The 20,392-nt window shown below is 55.5% G+C and overlaps 1 protein-coding gene across 2 annotated transcripts in view; it reads right to left on the bottom strand.

Annotated features, from left to right (window-relative positions):
- The window catches only part of CSNK1G2 (casein kinase 1 gamma 2), a 43,016-nt gene extending 27,526 nt beyond the window's left edge, over positions 1–15,490 (bottom strand). For both annotated transcript variants that reach the window (XM_058040653.1, XM_058040654.1), the window contains exon 1: positions 15,427–15,490. The gene's annotated coding sequence lies outside the window, so the exon portion shown is untranslated. The remainder of the gene's footprint in view (positions 1–15,426) is intronic.
- Between the last annotated feature and the right edge of the window lie 4,902 nt (positions 15,491–20,392).

The following is a 20,392-nucleotide window of genomic DNA, read 5'->3' as shown; positions in this document are numbered from 1 at the left end:
CCCCTCCCCAGAGCTTGCAGCCTGCCTCACAGTCACCAGGCAGTGGGAAAAAACAGCCTTCTAGACAAATAGATAATTTTCACCCAGCAGCTGGGAGCAACAGCTTCCATTTCCATCTGAGGCTGGAACACCTCCTCCTGCGCTGCTGTAGCCTGAAATAAGGTTAAGACCATCTCTACACTGCTTCCCCAGCCCTGTCCCTGAATACTCCCACACACTGAAAGCCACACTTTTCATAAAAACAAGATGAAGTGCTGCCTTTCCCTCGATAAGGGATCTTAATGCATTTCCGGCAGCACGCCCGGGAATGGATGTGCAAGAAGAGCCATCAGCTCCCAGGGAGAACAGGAGAAGGCTCCCTCCCCACCTCCACTGCAGCCAGAGGTGTGCTGCACCTTTCCTGAGAGCTGAGAGCTGCCCTGGCTCCAGAGAGCTCCAGCATGGCCAGCTGAAGGACAAGGCTTGGGGACAACCTGCTGCAGGAGGATTTGACAGCACGCCCAGAGGAACAGCAGGTACAAACACAGGCAGGAAACACCAGAGGAAATGCCTCTGGCTCTGAATGGCCCAGCAAAGCACAGAGGGGAACAGCAGCAGCTGGGAGGCCACGATGTGTCCATCCAAGAGCTGATCCTGAGCCCACCTGCTTCAGCATCTCCTGGGGACAGTGGGCACAGGGAGAACAGCACAGAACACTGTGACATACCTCCCCAGGGCAGGAGGGACATCCACTTCCCAACACACTGGGATGGGCTTGTTTCCCAGCCTGGCATCCAGGCCACTTGCTGCTAAACTTCAAGCTCTTCCCTCCCTCCACTGAATTTTCAGTAATACATGAGAGCACACACTTGTATTTAAACATTAGTGCCAAGTCAGATGGTTGAAACAGCAAATGAGCAGAGATCTCTGAATCCCAGTGCATGAAATGAGTTCTTCCCACCAAGCAGGGGGATGGGAAGGCATCCTGCCCTCCCTGCCCTGGGACAGGCCAAACACCACCACAAATCCCATCACAAAGCCCCATCACACACACAATGCTGTGTATGGTGCCATTGCTTCTCTCCATGCACTGAAAGCAGAGCAGGGTCCACACTCTCCACCAGAACCCACTGAGAAGGCACCACAGCAAAAGCTTCCTCCTTTATGTAACCACAGGCCTCTGAGGGCAGAAACTGAGGCAGGACATCACAGCAGCCATTCTCACAAGATGCCAGGAGGGGCTGCAGTGCCACTGTCACAAGCTACAGAGTGAGTCCCCAGCTGTGGCAGGCAGCCCTGGACCCTGAGCCATCAGTGCAGCCAGTGTGTGACACAACAGCTCCATGCTGACACAGCTTTATCAGCTCCTTTATCAATTCCCACGCATGGGGAAGCTGAGAGCAGCTCTCAGACATTGAGAAGGGGATCCCCTGCAGCCCCAACACCATGAGGTGAGGGGATCTCTGTCCCATGGGACCCCCTGGAGAAGCACTGCTGTCCCCAGCCAGCCCCTCTCCCCGGGGAGCCACCCCATCTCTGGAGGGGGACACTGCCCACGGGATGATCCAACCCTGTCACAGCAGGATGAGCCTCCAGAGGAGCCCCCAGAGCTGTTCTGGTGTGAGTCAGAGGCTCTGAGCACATGGAGGGGTGGGATGTCCCCCCACACATTGTGGGAGAGCTCCTCGTGGGACAGCTCTGCTTCCAGAGCAGGAACCACTCTGGCATCCCACGGGCCAGGAGCAGCAGCAGGAAGGACACAGGGACATCCAAGTGCTGTCAGCTGCTGGGAGATGTACAAGAGCTGAGGAAGAACATGAGCCATTCAAGGATGTCCTCAGAGATCCCTCATGTGTGTTCCTTCTGGCACTGTGAGGGATCAGTGGAAGGCAGGGTGATGGGATCAACATTTGTTCAACAAAGGAAAAGAGACATTTCCCAACACATCTCCCATAACAAAAGCAAACTTCTGGATGCCTATGTCTCCCTTCCCTTCTCTTCCTCCTCCAAGCCCAAGCTGGGTCTGAAAACCTTTCCTGCACCTGGAGGAGATTTCCTCCCCAAAGAGGAACTTGACCGAAACCAGCACAGGCAAGCCTGGCACTCTCCTCACAGAGTGGGACACCACAGTGACACACTCAGGACTTGCTCCCCCCACAGCCTTTGGAGCAGCTCCTAAATAAGCTCAGGAGCAGGAGAAGGGAACAGACTGCTGCCCTGACTCACACCACAGGCTCCCCACAGCACAAATCTGAACAGCACAGAACAGCCCAGGGTATCCCAGCTCGCTCCCAACTTCCAGGGAGCAGCAGATCAGAATTTAGCAGAGCTAGAAGTGGTTTCATTTCCCTTCCCTGCAGCCTCTAATGAGCACAGAATGAGCAAAACCACTCCCTCCACTCAGTCTGCACGGCATCCTTGTGTGCAGGGCACAGGCAGGAGGGGAATCCCAACAAGGAATTGCACCAGCCTCCCAATTCCTGTGCCAGGGACACAGGTGACGTTCACTCTTCTGGAAAGCACCATCTCTGGAGGGCAGGACATCCCCATGCCCCAGCTGCTGCCTTGCCTTATCTGAACCACAGCTTTCCAAGCAGCCATGCATGAGAAAACCCCCTCTGTTCCTGGAGAGTCCAGGCCACCAGGGAGAGCAGATGATGTCAGGGGTGGATGCTGCCACTGCAAATTCTTTACATGACACACAAGGTGGGACACCCCAGAAGAGATCCCATTTGCTCTCCTGTGTTGGCATCCACACCACATGGCTCCTGGGCTTGGACACACACCTCCTTCTCTCCCAGCAGGCTGGGAAACAATCCAAGCAGCAGCATCAGCCATCTTATCTTCCCAATGTCCCTGTCACAGGCTCCAGGGGCTTTCCAGACCAATGCTCCCCCTGCTCTCACTCTGCTCCTTGCAGCAGCTGCCTCAGAGTAGGTCACCAAGAAAGTGTCATTACAGAAGAGGGAACTGAGGCACAACACTGCCACATGTCACACAGAAAGCAGTGGCAGAAGAGGCAGAAAATCCCCAAAGTCCCCAAAGGCTGCTGTGCCCTCTGAGGTCACCTGCAGGGATGGTGGCCCTGACCACAGGTGTGTTCTCCAGGCAGGGCAGTAACCTGGCACACAGCAGGAACCTGGCACACAGCAGTAACCTGGCACAGGGCACAGCCCAGGAGTGGGTCAGAGCCCTGACCTGGAGATTGCCAGATTGGTTTCAGATTTGTTTCCTGGTTCACATTTCCAGGAGGTGGATGGAGCAGATGCCTGCAGCCAGCAACTCCCCTCCTGCTCCTTCTCCCAACCTGTGCCACACCTGAAGAGTGGCTGCCCTCCTGCCAGGGTAAGATGGACACCACCCAGCTCTGCCACTCCAGAGGTGTGGGAAAGGAGGGACACCCAATCCAACAGCTTGGGAGGGTGAGCTGTTCTGTGCCAAGCAGAGAACCAAGTGCAGAGCCAGGGAGGCACTGGGAGCACCCAAAAGCTCAGGCAGAAGGTGCCACCCCTCAGTCCAGCAGCTCCAAGCAGCCCCAGTGAGGAGCTGGGAATTCTGTGTGGCAAAGCAACCAGCTCCTGACAGGAGAGCCAAAACTCACCTGGGTGGCTTTGAGAAACCAGACAGCTTTAAGAAACCAGAGAAGCTGTCACCTTCATCAACACAGGCTGGATATCAGCAGGAATTTCTTCTTAAAAAGGGTTGTTAAACATTGCAAGGGGCTGTCAGGGAGATGGTGAAGTTACCACCCTTGAAGGTATATAAGCAAAGACTGGACAGACTCAGAGCTCTGGGCTGAGTGACAGTATGGGGACTGGTCACAGGTTGGACTCCATTTCTGGGGTCTTTTCCAGCCTAAATGATTCTGGGATTCTGTGATCACTCCCATGGGCAAGAGCTGTGACACAGATTTGCCCAGCACCTCAAGCAGGGCTCCCTCCCAGCCCTGCCTGGGACAGGGGAGGAAGAGGCAGAGACAACACGCAGCACTGGAGGAATGGAAACCACAGCTCCACCTCCCACCTCTGAGATGTGGGATACTCATCCCACAAGGAATGGGGGCAAGGGGCAAGTTGAATATTCTGGAAGTTGTTTTTGATGAGCCATGCACACCCCAGCTCCAGTTTAAAGGGGGGAACAGACCCACAAAGAGCCCAGCTCAGCAGATTCAGAACAATTCCAGCCTGGCTGCCAAAGGCCTGAGCTGTGTGTGCCAGCAGGGTTCCCTGCTCCTCAGCCATCTGGGGACTGTCACTCTGCACAGATCTGCCTGGCCTCCTGTCATGTGTAGCACTCCCAACCCCTTTTCTGTCAGCAGGATCTGGGTTGGCAGAAACACTTTTAACTGTAGGATTTTTTTTTTTTTCCCTTAACCCATATCCTCTTGACAGAACCAGGTTAGGAAGCAGCTGCACTGGCAGATCTGGGGTGGCCTTTTGCAAAGCAAGGCAGGGAAAAAAAGGGGTGCCTGGATCAGTTATTCCTTCAATCACCAAACTACAGTTAATCACAACTTCCCACCTCTCCTGAGGTCACACAGAAAGGGGGAGCACCACCAGCTCAGCTAGAGCAGGTCCCTTGTCCTGGAGATCCCAGAGCAGGGTGGGTGGAAGGGATGTCATTCCCACTGGTGACAAGGGCTGTTTCCATTTCTGGGTGCTGAGCTGTCCCACATTTTTCCCTCTGCTTTCTTCCCAAGGCTGCTCCAAGCCCCATATATTTCCCCTCAAATGACTGCCAAACCATACAGATTTGGGGGGACAAGAGGGGAGGGAAGGGTGAGCATCCAGGGGGGCTACCTGGGGAACCTCTCCCCAAAGAACTGTCAGATTCCCTGCTGCAGAGGAGCAGGAGCTGATTTGCTGCTGCCCTGGCTCCCAGCTCTCCTCCCCAGCAGGGACAGCACTCCAGGGCCACAGGCAGGACCCACAGCACAGACCATGAGGAGAAAAGAGCAGCACCATGCAATTAATGCTTCCTGCAGAATAACTGGGGCAGAGGGATGCTCTGTGCCATGACAGCATCCATCAGCTTCCCTGCAAGAGCCAGCAGCACCGTGAGGGAAGCAGGGAGTGATCCATGAGTTCATCTTCCCACCCCCTCTACTACAGGACCATCAGCAGCTCAATCCTTTCCAGCTTTCCCTGCAGCCTCTCAAAGGTGTGGAGGTGACCTGCTTATTTCACAGATGGGCATGGAAGCATCTGTGATCTCAGAGAAAAAAAGAGGATAGAGAACAGAGATTCACAACTAACTGGAGACTAACTGGGACAAATTCCTAAAGCCCAGCAAGCACCCCAGCCTGCTGCCTTGCAGGGAGGGATGAGTTTCAAAACAAGGAGCAGAGACCTACATCCCACTGCTGGTCACACCACAAGCTGTGCAGGATCTTTTCACTCCTCCATCCCTCACACAGAGGATCAGCCTCACAACCCTTTATTAAGCATTGGGACAGCTTTGTGGATTAAGGATTTGGTCAGGTTTGCACCAAGCTCCACATCAGAAAGGCACATTCCAAAGGGTTTTTTCTCATCTTCCCTCGTCCCCCACCTGTGTATTTTGCAGGGATGAGCAGGCCAGGACTGAACAGGAAGAGCACAGGACTGACACAGCTGGAGAGGTGCTGCTGTGCACTGGCAATCTTTCAAGGGGTTCATCCCAAAGATTCTCTCAAACAGCTACACCCTTGCTGGTTCCTCCCTTCCCCTTACCTGCTTCTTTCAACCCTACACAAAGGGCTTGATTTATAAAATCAGAGGGATCATTGCCATGAAGGGGCATGGAGGATACACCTCCAGGAGGACCCATTTCATCTTGCTGCTATTAATACCTGGAACATTATTTGCACGAACAGACTGTCCTTTCTCCCTCATTTCTGGGCTCTCACTTCTCTGGTTTGTCCCAGAAATCCCAGCCAACACACGTTCACCCTTCTCTAGTACACACTTCCATCCAAACCCCCAAATTCTCCTGTTTTTTTGGAGTTAATTACTCATGTTTCTAGTCTACATCACCTCTTTCAACCCCTGCAGACAGGATACAGCTCCCCTGGCTCCCTCATTCATTAAGCAGCCAATTTGTGGGCCTAAACCCATCAACTCTCGTTATGGAAAGAGACCAAGACTTCCCACAGCTGCCCAGCATCCCACTATCCTCCAAGCTGGATGGGGCTCTCACTCCTCTTTGCTTCCCCAGCACCAAAGCTGGGACTAAGAGCCAGAGCCAGGCTCTGACTGGGCTTGGCTCAGCTTCAGGCTGGGCCTAAGGGTTGGTTGAAAGGTCTTTGCCACATTGGCACAAAGAAGTTCCCAAACTTTCAGAGCTGTGCTGAGCCACAAAACAGCCTCACATGCCTTTGGTTTTGCTTCAAGAGGAAACATGTTTTCTCTGTATCCAGGCCTAAAACAGTCAAACCCAGCCAAAACCATCCAATGAACAGCACAGAGCATGACAAGTCAGGGCAGAGGGTAACCATGGAGCTAAGGAAGCTCAGACTTCCCAGGCAGACCCAGAACTCCTCACCTGCCCTGTGAGCAGAGAGGGGCTGGGAAGGGAATCAGGCTCCTGTCAATCCCTGTGTCCCACACACCACAACCAGCCTGAGGAGGTGCCACCAAACCCTGACCTGAATTCTGACATCCACCAGCACACAGCCCTGGGAGAAACGTGGGACAAGCTCAGCACTGAACCAGCAGCAAGCTTTACCTGGTTGTGGGGGCACTCTGTGAGAAGGATCCCACAGAGAGGTAAAGGACCACAATGAAAGGTGAAGGATCCCACAGAAAGGTGAAGGATCACAATGAAAGGTGAAGGATCACAATGAAAGGTGCAGGATCACAATGAAAGGTGCAGGATCCCACAGAAAGGTGCAGGATCACAATGAAAGGTGAAGATCACAGTGAAAGGTGAAGGATCACAGTGAAAGGTGAAGGATCCCACAGTGAAAGGTGAAGGATCCCACAGAAAGGTGAAGGATCCCACAGTGAAAGGTGAAGGATCCCACAGTGAAAGGTGAAGGATCCCACAGTGAAAGGTGAAGGATCCCACAGTGAAAGGTGAAGGATCCCACAGTGAAAGGTGAAGGATCCCACAGTGAAAGGTGAAGGATCCCACAGTGAAAGGTGAAGGATCCCACAGTGAAAGGTGAAGGATCCCAATGAAAGGTGAAGGATCCCACAGAAAGGTGAAGGATCACAGTGAAAGGTGAGAAGACATGAACACCCCATCAAGCCAGCCCAGGGAATGGAAATCCTGCCATTAGCAGGATCCACTGCAGAGGATTTCACAGCTGATGAACCCTTGCCACCACAGAGCACAGCGAAAGCAAAAGCAGCAAGGCATTTCTTTTCTGATAAGCTGCTTTTATCAGCAAGTTCAGCCTGGCTGCCCACAGCAGCAGCTCCCAGCCTGTGCCTTTAAATCCCCTTGGCAGGCAGGACTGGGCTGAGGGAGCAGACACGCCCTGAGCTCCAGCACACAAACATTTCCTCCCAGCCATTCCACACCAGGGCTCAGCCAGAGCTGCTCCTACCTGCCAGGGGAACACAGGCTGTGCCACACACACCTGGACATGCACAGGCTTAAATTCATTTCCTGAATCCCTCCTGCTTCCCCACCAGCTCTGGACATTCTTCCCTCAAACTTCTTCCTTAAGGCAAATATTTGGAGTCTAACAGGCATTCCTCATGGAAGGCACAAGTTAAATATTGGCCCTAAAACAACAACAAGTGCCTTTCAATGATTCTGGCTGGAGAAGCACCGCTCTGGACTTTGATTTCTGGCTCTGAACAAAAATAGGAGCAAAGCACTGAGTGTGACACTCTTCTCCTGGGAGCAGTCGGGTTTCAGGCTCTGCAGGTGCCCTGCCAGGACCACAACCAGCAGTGGGAACTGTCCCTGCTCGTGCTTTCTCACACCTCGGGTGTCTGCTGTCACCCAGCCAAGGCTGCTGCAGTGCATCCTCTGCACCAGCCTGAGCCTCATCTCCAGCTCTGTGATTTTATATCCTCAGAGAGACACTGGAGAAGACCTGCTGGGAACCACGGGTGCCACCCAGGGCATTTGCACACCTTGTGCTGCCTGCCTGTGGCTGCACCAGCAGCATTCCCAAAGGTGCCCACCTCTCCATGCAGCCATGCCCAGCTCCTCAGTGCAGAGGATGCTCCAGGCTGTTCCTGCTCTGCAGGCAGCCCAGCCCCTCACAGACGTGCTGGCTCTTGTGAGAAAACATCCCAGCAAGGCAGGAGAGCAGTCAGAGAGATGGCAGCACGGTAAAAGGGAGAGGGAAGGGTGAGGAGGAAAAAGAAACGTGCACTGAGGTCAGTACACCTGAAGCCTGGTAGCACTCAGGTCCTGGGATGTCATGGGCACTTCCCACATGGATCAGGGGAGCAGAGCTGAGCCCTGCAGAGCCAGGTTTGCTGCACCCCAGAGCAGCTCTGTGATGTCCAGATGCTGCTGATGATCCAAGCCTGAGCTTGGCTGCTCCATCAGCCCCAGTGCAGGCAGGTCGCAGAGAGCCCCTGGAAAAACCAACCCAAACCAGAGTCTGCTCCAACAGCAGAACACCTCAACAGTTACCCTGAGAAAGGTTAAATGGCACAGATGTGGGACACACTCACTCACACTCAGAGGGTTTGCTCTATATCCTGCTAAATTCAGCACGGGGTGTGTTGAACGAGTTTCCCTTTCACTCCCCTGTAAGCCCAGGAGCTCTGAGCAGGCCTGGGAGCAGGAGAGGGACTGAGCAGTGGAGAGCTGCTCCTGGCAACATCCCCATGGTTGGGGGAGATGGAGAGCTCTGCTATGCTGGAATTCCTCTCTAATTCCTTCCCAAGACACTTATGATGGCACTTCAAGCTGGGGAATCTCCTGGGGGTTCTGACAAGCTCTCAGGGAGATCCCCTGATGAGACAGACACCCCTCAGCAAACAGCGTGGCTTTAAAACCAGCTGCAAGTCACCCTGGAGGAAATGTTAAAGCTCTGAGCACTTCCCATTCCCTCCCCAGCCACCAAAGCCCATGGAGGGACGAGCTGCAGCAAGTTTGAGCAGGAATTCCCAAGGCTCAAGGCAGAGACCAGCCTGCACCTGTGAGCACCAACACCTCCTCATCCCCCAGCACACTGACCCTGCACTCCCAGAGCCAAGTGCTGCTCTTCACTCTGAGCAGCCCCTTCCAACACAGGGAACAACCTGTGCCCCCAGAGTCCTTCCTGAACATTCCCTGTGCCTGGCACCACCAGCACAGAGACCCCACCTGTGCTCCCAGAGTCCATCCTAAACATTCCCTGGATATGGCACCACCAGCACAGAGACCCCACCTGTGCTCCCAGAGTCCTTCCTGAACATTCCCTGTACCTGGCACCACCAGCACAGAGACCCCACCTGTGCTCCCAGAGTCCATCCTAAACATTCCCTGGATATGGCACCACCAGCACAGGGACCCCACCTGTGCTCCCAGAGTCCTTCCTAAAACATTCCCTGGATTTGGCACCACCAGCACAGGGACCCCACCTGTGCTCCCAGTCCTTCCTAAACATTCCCTGGATTTGGCACCACCAGCACAGAGACCCCACCTGTGCTCCCAGAGTCCATCCTAAACATTCCCTATGCCTGGCACCACCAAAACCAGACTGACTCAAATCAGCACTGCCTTGGGATGAGAGGAATTGGCAGAGCTGGGGGCGAGGGGATTCCAGAAAAGCCTCAGCTTGCCCCTCGCCCACACACACGGCACAGAAGTTGCTGGAAAGCACCATCCTCTCCCCACATCAAACCAGGGAAACCAAGCAGAGTATAAACTTCATCACTGCCAACAGTCCCTGCTAAAAAAAGGATAAGAGAAAAAAGGGTTTTTTGCTTTGTTGTTTGTACCTCGGTGCTACCTCAAAAGCAGCGAGATTTTTTACCTGAAAACATTGGGCAAGGACAGAGTCTGCAAGAATGGAGCTTTTGTAGCACAAACACAGCTCTGTTGGGGTTTAAATTAGATTTCCACTGACCTTTTTGAGCCCATCGTTCAGCCACCCACACCAAGCAGCCCCTCTTAGCAAGACTGTGCAGCCCCCAGCCTGGGAAGAGGAACAAACCCCCAGAGACTTGGCTGTGCTCCCAGGGAACCCCCACAGCCCTCCCAGCACCGCTCCTGCTGCACAAACTGCTCAGCTGCAGGGCTGCAAAGCTCCTCCAAAGGAAAGCTGCACAAAATCCAAGCTCAAGCTCAACCTTAACCCCTGTTTATTAACTTAAGAACATCCCTGTCAGGGTGACAAAGCCCGTGCATCACCTGCCAACTGTCTCATTCACCACTGGGAAAGCAAAGGCCAGCCCTGCCTCATTAAAAAGCATTACATAACATTAAGTAACAAAGGGCTACAGGACATTCTTTGCTCGGTGGACATGTAGAAATGAATGACTCAAAAATGAACGCTCCTTTCCTCCAGACTCCAGCACCCTGGGAGGCCAAGAGCACCTTATTTCCAAGGCAACAGTGCCTTGCCTCATCCCAAATCCTGCTCTCACATCCAACTTACTGCCACCCCTGCCCTGCAGACACTGCACAACACACAGCAGTGCCCAGCTCTCCTTCAGAGCAGTCCCCAGGCACCAGGGGATGTGTCTGTGCTGCTGTGGCACTGGGACCCTTCCCCAGCCTGGGGTCAGCTCAGCTGGGCCTCGCTGGGCAGGATTTTGGGTTTCCTCCATGTCACCATCTCAGTGCAAGCCTTTCACAGACAGAGCACCTGGTTTCACTGTCACCACAAGGCCTCAAGAGCTGTGTTTCCCACGAGTGAGGAGGATTCTGCTGTGATGTTTCAAGTGCCAGGGGCCTGATGCAGTGGGGAGGCAGGTGACAGCAGGGCACTGCTTGGAAAGTCCACTGCCACCAACCTTCTAGCACAACTGACTCCATAAACACTGGGAGATTCTCCTGGACACACAAAACTCCTATCCACCATCTCACTGGAGCCAAAAAAGCCAATTTAAACTCTTTACAGAACTCATTTAATTCCTGATGCAGCGGGGAGGCAGGTGACAGCAGGGCACTGCTTGGAAAGGCCACTGCCACCACCCCCCCAGCAGAACAGACTCCCTAGCACTGGGAGATCCTCCTGGAGACACAGAACTCCCATCCACCATCTCACTGGAGCCAAAGAAACCAATTTAAACTCTTTACAGAACTAATTGAATTCCTGTGCTGCAGGAGCAAACCCTCCTTACTGTGGGCGGTGGGTGAAACCAGAGACTTCCTGCTCTCTGTAGCATTTTGAACCACCCTGCAAAGCCTTACCTAGAAGTTTCAGCTTACCTGAAGAGCCATTTCCTACACCACACAGGGCTGATGGTGGGTGCTGATCTGCTGCTGCACGCTCTGAAGGCAGTGAGTGGAAAGCAGAGAGACATTCTGTGGTTTTACAGTCCCTGCTGTGGGGCTGTCAGTGGGGGGCTCACAGCTCTGAGCACCACAGAAACCTCACAGGGTGGGACAGACAAGGCAGGGGTGTGCTGGAACACCTCAGAATGGAATCACAGAATGGTCTGGGTTGGAAGGGAGCCTACAGCTCACCCAGTTCCACCCCCTAATCCTTTGCACTACTCCAGGGTGCTCCTTTGATCCAACCTGGCCTTGGAACTTCCAGGGTCAGCCACAGCTGCTCTGGGCAACCTGAGCCAGGGCCTCACCACTGCCACAAGCAGGAATTTCTTCCCAGTATCCATCTAACCCTGCCCTGTGTCAGGGGAAGCCATTCCTCCTCGTCCTGTCACGCCAGTTCCTGGTGCACAGGCTGCTTTTTCCAAGGCAGTTATTAGAAATAATGCATCAATGTAACAGGCAAGGGAGGGGCTGCCCACAGGAAGGGCTGCAGGGCTACAGCCTGGGCAGGAATTTAGAATTCTTCAGGAGGAGGAGGGCAGCTGGTGTGAATCGGGGTGCCTGACACAGGAGCCTGAAGCTCCACACTCAGCTACCCCAGCAGAAAATCACCTTTGTACCTCCCTCACAACCAAAGCTGCTGCTCCTCTGTAGCAGTGAATCTCCCAGGGACAGCAACTGGCAGCAGGAAGTAGAAGCAGCCTCTCACGAAACCCCAAAACCGTTCACCGAGCTTTTCTGACAGGAAGATGACTTGTGCTCCTGCAGAACCCCAGAGCTGCTGGGACCTGCTCTCCCTCCCAGCTCACAGGAACAGCTGGACAGAAGCAGACTCCAGGTCACACCGTGTCTGGGCTGAGGAAGGAGGCTCAGGTTCACAGCTCCTCACTGCACCCACAAGGAGCCACGTCTGCCCAGGCACAGCCCAATTACAGGGCTGTGGGCAGAGCTGTTCCCACAGGCTCTCAGCAAAAAGGCAAACACACGCAGGAAGCTCCTGTGCTGGCACCCAAGTGTGTCCCTGCTCAGCAGCACCACAAAGAAAGAGCTCTGACTCCTCAGAGTGCAGTGGGCAGTCCCAGGAGCAGCACAGGGCAAACCAGGCTGCTGCCCTCTGCTACCAAACCCTGCAGAGCCAGGGGAGGGTCTCCACCCCAGCCCGGGGGCTGCAGCTCTCCTGCTCACCCCACCACAGCACATCAGGGCTTGCTGCTCACCGGAGACTTCCTCAGCCCTCCCTTCAGTGCCTGTGGAGCCGCAGTTCCTGTCTGAAGGCAGAGATAAACAGCTTCCCACCCACCCTGGGCTTGCAAGGGCCAGGCACACACCTGGAGGCACGGCCAAGCACAGGAGTGCTGCTCCAGCACAGCTCATCCCAGCTAGGAACACAACAGGGAAGGGGTTGGGCAGGGGGAGACAGCTCCGGAGCACAGCCAGGCTGTGGTTTATTGGCAGCTGCTCCCAGACGTTGTTGTGTCTTCCAGCCCAGAGGGGCTGGAGGGGGGGAGGAACCACTGATTGTCCACGAGCACAGCCCTCATGTCACTCCCATTGATCCGCTGAGTCACTCCCGAATGAACAGTTTTGACAACAGCCCGGGCTGCACAGGAGCTCTGACACGGAATACAAAACGAGGGGCACGGCGAGGAGGCTGCTCTGAGAGCAGCACCAGGAACCTGCTGAGCCACCGGGGCCAGGAGCTGCACCCAGAGCAAGGGCAGAGCTCACAGCTCCAGCCAGGGGAGCTGCTGGGGGCAGAGAACACAGCTCCAGCCAGGGAAACTGCTGGACATGGAGCACCCAGCTCCATCCTGCACCCAGCTGCCATCCACAGCACCCAGCTCCCATCCAGAGCACCCAGGGAAGCTGCTGGGGGCAGAGAACACAGCTCCATCCTGCACCCAGCTCCCATCCACAGCACCCAGCTCCCATCCACAGCACCCTGCTCCCATCCACAGCACCCTGCTCCCATCCACAGCACCCTGCTCCCATCCACAGCACCCTGCTCCCATCCACAGCACCCTGCTCCCATCCACAGCACCCTGCTCCCATCCACAGCACCCTGCTCCCATCCACAGCACCCTGCTCCCATCCTGCACCCAGCTCCAATCCACGGCACCCAGCTCCCATCCACAGCACCCAGCTCCATCCTGCACTCAGCTCCATCCTGCACCCAGCTCCCATCCAGAGCACCCAGCTGCCATCCACAGCACCCAGCTGCCATCCAGAGCACCCTGCTCCCATCCAGAGCACCCTGCTCCCATCCACGGCACCCAGCTCCCATCCACGGCACCCAGCTCCCATCCACGGCACCCAGCTCCCATCCAGAGCACCCAGCTCCCATCCAGAGCACCCTGCTCCCATCCAGAGCACCCTGCTCCCATCCACAGCACCCAGCTCCCATCCACAGCACCCAGGGAAGCTCCTGGACACCGTCTCTGCCCTGCAAACCACACCAGCTGCACCATGTGGATGCAGGAGCAAACAAAGCAGCTGCTGCTTAGGCCAAGGAGCGACACAAGTGATTTTAAAGTGATTTATAAGGCCTCACAGAGGAGATCAAACCCCTAAACCACCTCTCCAGGCTCAGGGATCTGAGCACCCCCTCCAGATCTCACGTTGCCACAGAGCTGAGCCTGCTGGTGGTGTTGGACCAGGCAGCACCACAACCCTCCCAGCACCCCAGAGCTGCTCAGGAGTGATAAAACACTGACCAAACAACGTCCCTATCTGCACCGTACCAAATGAAAGCAAAACCAACAAATCTTTGGCAAGTTCCTCACAGCAGCCAAGCCTATCCTGCCACGGCAAAGGCTCCCCATGGAGGCCTCCTGCCCTAATTTGCAGCAATTCTTTGTCAGACCACTGGCAAACACCAAACGTTTGCTCCAATCTGTTACATAAGGCCCAGTTTTCAAACCTGTGTGCTGGCCGCGGGGAGATGGGGGCACACAGTGTGTGGCAGCCTGGCTGGCAGGTGAACTCACACACCCCTCAGAACGCACTTCCACACCTCCAACCACTTGTTGTGTGGAAGGAAAACAAACGGATAAGTTAAGGAGGCAACTTCCAAAGGTTTTACACACCTTTCAACCCGGGTCCAGGCTAACTTGAACTGTTTGGAACTGACTGATATCACGGCAACTCAAAAGGCGTTTGTAAAACTTTGCTTTTTAACTTTAAAATACACCAAACACGGCAAGTCCTCACGCTGCCCAGCACACAAAAGAAAAGGCACCTTCCTGACCATCCCCACAACTTCCCGTTGTTTGCTGCCCGAGATGCAGAGCCCTGGCTCGGCTCCCTCCTGCCAGCCAGCCACAGGAGCCACGGGCCTCCGGCAGAGCCTCCTCATTTGCAAACCTCCAACAGCTCAAATCGGCTCCTGTCTGCTGGGGGCAGGAGGGGGAGGGCACTTTTCCCTTTCCTCGCATTCATCCTCACCCGCTTCGCTGAGGAAAAAAAAAGCCGTTTGAAATACCAGCTTCAGCACGGTCCTTTCCCCAAATAAACACTTCCCAAGCCCTCCGGAGGGAGGAAAGCCACATACAAAGGAGCCAACACGCTGCGAGGCTGGGGCAGGCTGCGGGGACACGGCGGGGCCCATCCGACCCCATCCCCGCCGCCCGCCCGGCCTCGGGGGCACCGGGAGCTCGCAGCCCTTCCCGGGGCCACAGAACCGGCACGGCCGGGAGGGACGGGGCGAGGCGGCCCTGGGCCCTCACACCGGCCCGGCCTGACCCCAGCGCGGCCCCAGAGCCTCCCCAGCCCCCGATGCCAACGTGACCCCCACAGCCCCCGACTGTCCCCAGGCCCACACCGACCCCTCCTCAGCCCCACGGCCCGGCGACCTCTCCATGCCGAGCCGGGGCCTCTCCCGGCGCCCCCGCGACCCCCGGAGCCCCCTCCTCTCTCCGGGCCCCTCCCGCCGTTCAACCCCCCCCGCCACCGCCCCGGCCCCGCCGCCCCCGCCCGCGGCGCCGCCCGGCCCGGCCGCCCCTCCCCGGTGCCGGCCGTGCGGAGCCGAGGCCGCAGGGCCCCCGCCGTCCCCCGGTGCTCCCCCGGTGTTACCTCGGCGGTCCCTCAGCGCCGGGCGGCGGCGCCGCTGCCCCGCGGCCGCTCCCCCATGGCGGCGCCCCCGGCCCGGCCCCGCTCGCCTCCCCTCCGCCGCTGCGCCAACGGCGTACGGCCCGCGCTGCGCCAACGGCGTACGAGCCGCGCCGCGCCCGTGCGCGCCCGCGCGCCAGCGGCGCAACAGCGCTTGGTGAATACGGGCGGCGGGGCGGAGCGCGGCGCAAGCGCAGCGGGCGCGAGGGTGGCGGCGCAGCGGCGCTGGCGTAGGGCGCGTTCGGGAATAGCGGCCGGCAGGCGGCGGCTTTGCGGCTGTGCGGCAGCGCCGCGCGCTTTACGGCAGCTCCGGTTAACCCCGCGCTGCCTGGCGCCGCTGTCGGGACCGGCGCCGCTGTCGCGACAGGGCCCGCGCTGCCTCAGCGCCCTGCGGGGATGGAGGGCGCGGCTCTCACACGGGGAGCACACCGCGCTGTAGGGGACCCTGCAGGGTCCGGCCCCACTGGTGGATGTGGCTCCGGTGTGGGTTATCGCGATGCTGTCGCGATATGGATCCCACCGTGCGGGCGGGGCACGGGCCTGGTGCAGGGAGCGGCATGGGGGGTATGGACCCCGTTATAGGACAGGCCCTGATATGTGAGTGAGCCCCGGAACGGAGTACAGCCCTGCTTTGGGGTACAGACCCTTTTTGGGGTAAAACCCCCGTTTTGGGGTAAAGCCCCTGTTTTATGGTACATACCTGTTTTGGGGTACAGCCCCTTTTTGAGGTAAAGCCCCTGTTTTGGGGTACATCCCTATTTTGGGGTAAAGCTCCTCTTCTGGGGTAAAGCCCCTCGTTTGGGATAAAGCCTTTGTTTTGGGGTACAGCCCCTCTTTTAAGGTACATCCCTGTCTTGGGATAAAGCCCCTGTTTTGGGGTAAAGTTCATGTTTTAAGGTACATCCCTGTTTTGGGGTAAAGCTTCTGTTTTGGGGTACAGCCCTGCTTTGGGGTACAACCCCTGTATTGATGTAAAGCCCCTGTTTTGGGGTAAAGCCCCTGTTTTGGGGTACAGCTGTATTTGGGGCCACAGCCCTTCTTTGGGGCACAGCCTTGTTTTGGGGTAAAGCCCTGTTTTGAGATAAAGCCACTATTTTGGGGTACAGCCCCTGTGTTTGGATACAGACCTTGCTCTGGGGCACAGCCCTGTTTTGGGGGACAGCCCTGTTCTGGGGTAAAGCCTTTGTTTTGGGGCACAGCCCCTGTATTTGGATACAGACCTTGCTCTGAGGTACAGCCCCTCTTTGGGGCACAGCCCTGTTTTGGGGTACAGCTTTGTTTTAGGATAAAGCCCTTGTTTTGGGATACAGCCTTTGTTTTGGGGCACAGCCCCTGTATTTGGATACAGACCTTGCTCTGGGGTACAGCCCTGTTTTGGGGTAAAGCCTTTGTTTTGGGGCACAGCCCCTGTATTTGGATACAGCCCCTCTTTGGGGTCCATCCCCATTTTGGGGCACATTTCCCTCATCCCCACACCCATGCCCACCCCAGGCCCTCAGGGGCAGTGCAGAGGGGGCACAGCTGTGGCACCCACCCCGTGGGGACAGAGGGTGGCATTTTACAGCATTGTCACCTCTTTGGGGCCATCAGCCCCCAGCAAAGCCACTCTGAGGGAAACAGAGGCACTGCCTTGCAGGGAACAGAGCTCCAGGACTGGGATCTGCTGGGACAGTGTGGGGGTTTTAGTTTGAACTGGGCAGAAATACTAATTTTATGTAATTTTGGTGTGCTAATTGGAGATTTCCTTGATTTTTGAGATTTTTTTTTTTTTGAGGTGTCCTGAGCAGGGACACAGATCCCACTGCCACCTCCTGAAACCTTTAATTTTCTTCTGGTTGCTCACCTGGGGACAAACACTTCATCCCAGTGCCCCTCAGTGAAGGAGGGCACAGCCAGAGCATCATTTCCTTCTCACCCCTTTTCTCTCAACCCCCCCAATTTGAGGCTTTCAGGGTAAGGCTGGAAGGAGGGGACACCCCTGCACAACCCTGCTGGTCACATCTTCACCATAGCATGGAGCAGATGCACCCCAAAAGTATTTTCAGGCAATGGGTAAATGAATTTGTGTGGGTTTGGGGGACAGCACCACCCCAAGTGCCCATTTCAGCATTTCCAACTGCTTGAGTTGGTTCTTTTCTCCTGTCACAGAAATGTTCCAGGGAAAAGCTCTCCCCACAATGGTTGGCTGCAGGACTTTTCCCTGTGGGTGTTTGCTCCTACCAAAAAAAAGCTGATTTTAGAGCATCAGGAAAATTCTGAATGTGTGAATTCCAGCTGCTCCCATCCTGTTCCTGTGTTGTGGCCTGGCTCAGGAGGGTGCTGGGGTGCTGTGACACATGTCCTGCCCCTGGAAAGGACAAAATCACCCTTGGAGAGGACAAAATCACCCCTGGAGAGGACAAAATCATCCCTTGAGAGGACAAAATCACCCTGGAGAGAATAAAATCACCCCTAGGGAAGATAAAATCAACCCTGGAGAGGGTAAAATCACTCCTGGGGAGGATAAAATCACCCCTTGGGAGATAAAATCACCCCTGAGCAGAGGATAAAATCACCCCTAGAGAGGGTAAAATCACTTGTGAGGAGGATAAAATCACCCCAAGGAAGATAAAATCACTTCTGGAGAGGATAAAACCACCCCTGGAGAGGGTAAAATCATACCTGGGAAGGATAAAATCACCTCTGAGAAGGATAAAATCTAAAATCACCCCCGAGGAGGATAAAATCACCCCTGGAGAGGATAAAGTCATCCCTGGAGAGGGTAAAATCACCCCTGAGAAGAGGATAAAATCACCCCTGAGGAGGATAAAATCACCCGTGGAGAGGGTAAAATCACCTCTGAGGAGGATAAAATCACCCCTGGAGAGGATAAATCACCGCTAGAAAGGATAAAATCACCCCTGGAGAGGATAAAATCACCCCTGAGGAAGATAAAACACCCCTGGAGAGGGTAAAATCACTCCTGAGGAGGATAAAATCACCCCTGGAGAGGGTAAAATCACCCCTGAGCAGAGGATAAAATCACCCCTAGAGAGAGTAAAATCACTTGTGAGGAGGATAAAATCACCCCGAGGAAGATAAAATCACCTCTGAGGAGGATAAAATCACCCCTAGAGAGGATAAAATCACACCTGGGAAGGATAAAATCACCTCTGAGAAGGATAAAATCTAAAATCACCACCGAGGAGGATAAAATCACCCCGAGGAAGATAAAATCACCTCTGAGGAGGATAAAATCACCCCTGGAGAGGATAAAATTACTCCTGGAGATGACAAAATCACCCCTGGAGAGGATAAATCACTGCTAGAAAGGATAAAATCACCCATGGATAGGATAAAATCACCCCTGAGGAAGATAAAACACCCCTGGAGAGGGTAAAATCACCCCTGGGGAGGGAAAAATCACCCCTGGGGAGGATAACATCTAAAATCACTCCCAAGTAGGATAAAATCACCCCTGGAGAGGGAAAAATCACCCCTGGAGAGGGGAAAAATCACCCCTGGGGAGGATAAAATCTAAAATCACTCCCAAGTAGGATAAAATCACCCCTGGAGAGGATAAAATCACCCCCAAGGAGGATAAAATCACCCCTGGAAAGGGTAAAACCCCCCCTGGGACCCTCCCTTTCCTATCTGCCCCCATCCCACTCCCCAACTCTGCAATTTTGTGGTGATTTCACACACTTTGAGAACTCCCAAGTTGCTCAGGCATTTGGCTGGAGAATTGAACCACCCTCTGGAGCAGGAGAGGGGGGGAAGAAGAGAGTTTGGATTTTATTTCAAGGCAGATCTGCAGCAGGGAGCACACGCTGTGCCAAAGGCCTGCAGAGACACGAGCAGCTCATGCCACAGAAGCAGCACAGGGAGCAGGAAAATCCAGGGAATTTCTGGTGGGAAATCATCCAGCCAGGAGCCCTGGCCCTCTCCTGTGGGCTCATTGACAAGCAGACAACACAAAGGGAGCACTGGGACTGCACAGGAGAATGAGCAATGAGCTGCCCCAGGGTGGGTGGCAGCACCTTCCCAGCTGGAACTGCAGAGGGACAGAAACACAGCAAGAACCAGAGAAAAGGAAAAAGCCAGGCCCTCCCAGTGCCCCTCACACTCTGATGGAGAATCCAGAGCTTTTTGGGGGCTCCTCAGGGTGGGGGGCTGAGCTTGGCTGCACAACCACCCCCACTCCTGCCAAACCCTGCAGCAAGGGCAGAAAATCCCCTCATTCCAAGGGCCAAGGTCCTGCTTGAGCAACAGCTGGAGCAGGAGCTTAAAATGTTCCTCATGCTCAGATTTGGAGGCCCTGGAGCAAGAATTTGAGGGAAATCCAATTCATCCTCCTGCTCAACACGTCAGGGCACAGCAGCAGCTGTAGGGAAGCACTGTCAGAGAGAGGAGGATGATGAGGGCCAGGCAGGGGAGCCTGGCACAGGGCTCGGAGACAGGAATACACTGAGATCAGCAGATGTCACATCAACAGCTGTGAGGGAAATGCCTCTTCTAGGATGAAATATCTGCCATGGAGTGGAACTGGGGTGTGACACCACAATGTGGTGATTTCCATGTTCCCACCTGTGTCCAACTCTGGGGACCCCAGGCCAGAGGAGCCACGGAGATGCTGCCAGGGCTGGAGCCCCTCTGCTCTGAGCCAGCCTGGCACAGCTGGGCCTGCTCACCTGGACAGGAGAAGGCTCCAGGGACACCTCAGAGCCCCTTTTGGGGCCTGAAGGGGCTCCGGGAGAGCTGCAGAGGGACTGGGGACAAGGCCTGCAGGGACAGGACACAGGGAATGGCTCCCACTGCCACAGGGCAGGGCTGGATGGGAGATTGGGAATCAGGAATTGTGGAATCCATCCCTGGAATGGATTTCCCAGAGCAGCTGTGGCTGCCCCTGGATCCCTGGCAGTGCCCAAGGCCAGGCTGGGCAGGGCTTGGA

This window comes from Melospiza georgiana, chromosome 26 (assembly GCF_028018845.1).
Source record: "Melospiza georgiana isolate bMelGeo1 chromosome 26, bMelGeo1.pri, whole genome shotgun sequence".
NCBI lineage: Eukaryota > Metazoa > Chordata > Aves > Passeriformes > Passerellidae > Melospiza > Melospiza georgiana.
The sequence above is the reverse complement of the archived record's forward strand: the minus strand, read 5'-3'. Positions and strand labels throughout refer to the sequence as shown.